Genomic DNA, 2,059 nt, shown 5'->3' with positions numbered 1-2,059 from the left:
ATTTCCGTTACTGTTATTTCGCTTACTATAGTAATGTATCCTTGAATTGAACACTGTTCAGCCAAAGGTGGGGCAGCTGAACTTTATACGGGTTACACACAGGCATTATTTCTGATGCATAATTTTTTGGCAGCAAGAAAGAAGAGAAGTTTAAAATATCCTCTAGAAGTGCAGCTACTGTTAGCTATCCTAAATTACCATCTTTATAAACTTCTTACTTTCAAACCCCTAAGATACAACTGGCCTCTTAAGAACTATGTTGCTTATCATCCCCACAAAACAACATTTCACATAAGATTCAAGAAAACTAAAACATTAATTTCCATAGCACGTATAAAAACTCACTTACTTGGAAAAAAAAAAAACAAAGGAAAGCCTAAAAATGGTTGTGGAAACTAAGCAGGAAAATTTCTCACCATAAAAGATAAATGCTTTGAGGGAGAAGCTCAAACCAGCCAGAGCTCTCTCCACCACGCCACCTTGATTGCAAAGGTGGTTTTGTGGATGTATACATTTGTCCAAACTTGTGGAACTATGCAATTTCAATGTGTGATGTGTACGATATGTCAGTTAACTTAAAAAACCCACCAGTAACAACAGAAAAAACAAACAAACAAAAAACAGACTCAAACCAACTATCCAAACTACAGATGCACAGAAACAACAGGTGTCTACTTACAATTAAATTAGAAGGAATATCAGTTTTCAAATGCACTTGAAACGCATAGATTTCAAGTTACCAAAACACATACACAAATACACTCCATTCACAAGGATGAAATACGGCACATTTAATGTTTCAAATTAAACTAGCAATTTACATTAGTGTAATGTAAATGAAATTATCTGTTAGGGAAAATAACTCTATGATGAATAGTAGAGGCTGGTATTGAAAAGAAGGGTTGGTATTTCCAGCCACTAAATATCCAGTTGTGAATCAAAAAACGTGGCAGGTTTTCAAGAAGAATAGAAAAATACCATTCATTCTCCTATCTGTTCATTCATTCAACAAATATTTCAGGAAATCTTACATGTAGCAGGCATTGCAAATCAGTGACCAGCAAAAGAAACACAGTTTGGTTTCCACCTTCATTAATTTACAGTGTGAGAGGAAAGAAAGTCACATCACAAGTGTTTAATTATCCTATGAAAAGTGACAAGGCAAAGATCCATGAAGAAGGACAACAGAAGTGTCAGAGAAAGTTTCCCTGAGAAGGTGTTCTTTGAGCTGGGGTGTGCAGAATGAGTCATCCTGAAAAGTGTGAAAAGGGACAGCAGGTGGGAAAGCCCTGGAGCTGAGGGTGCATCAGAGTGCTCTTGAACAACTGAGGCAGGAAGTGGCTCCTTAAGCAGATATTTAGGGACTTTATAATAGACTGCGTTTGGAAGGAAGGAGAAGTAACAAGAGTGCAATGTGCAATGCGATGTGCAACTCAATAGGTATGCGTGACATTCTCCAAAATAGGAAATCCGGAAGACAGACCAAGCTGCAGAGTAGGTGTTTGTTATGACTTTCATGGTCCTTAGAACTTTCAATGAAAGATACTGAATAGAACCATGCCAAAAATTTAAAATTCTGTGTATTAGAGGACACAAGAGAGTGAAAAGTTTACCTACAAAAAGGGAGCAAATCTTTGCAAATCACTATCAGACTACATAAGAACCTCTAGACTATATATAGAATTCCTACAACTCAACAACAACAAAACCAAATATCTTACTAAGAAATGGGCAAAGGATTTGAAAGATTTTTCTAAGGAAGACATACAAATGGCTAAGAAGCATATAGCTGCTCAACATAACCAATCATTAGGGAAATTGAAATGGCATCCATAATGAGATACCATCTCACAACAATTATGATGGATACTATCGAGAAAACCAACAAGTGCTGGTGAGGATGTGGGGAAATTGGAGCCCTGTGCACTGTTAGTGGGAGCATAAAATAATGCAGCCACTATGAAAAACAGCATGGAGCTTCCTCAGAAATTAAAAACGTAATTACCATACGATCCAGCAATATCACTTCTGGGTATATATCCAAAAGAACTGAAAGTAT

General features: G+C 36.8%; 1 protein-coding gene across 6 annotated transcripts in view; it reads right to left on the bottom strand.

The window, feature by feature from the left end:
- CTNNA2 (catenin alpha 2) overlaps positions 1 to 2,059 on the bottom strand; it is a 1,095,877-nt gene that overhangs the window by 863,750 nt on the left and 230,068 nt on the right. The gene's annotated exons all lie outside the window — the stretch shown is intronic.

Source organism: Otolemur garnettii, unplaced genomic scaffold, assembly GCF_000181295.1.
Source record: "Otolemur garnettii isolate 467f Iridium unplaced genomic scaffold, OtoGar3 scaffold00203, whole genome shotgun sequence".
NCBI classification, from domain to species: Eukaryota; Metazoa; Chordata; class Mammalia; order Primates; family Galagidae; genus Otolemur; species Otolemur garnettii.
The sequence above is the reverse complement of the archived record's forward strand: the minus strand, read 5'-3'. Positions and strand labels throughout refer to the sequence as shown.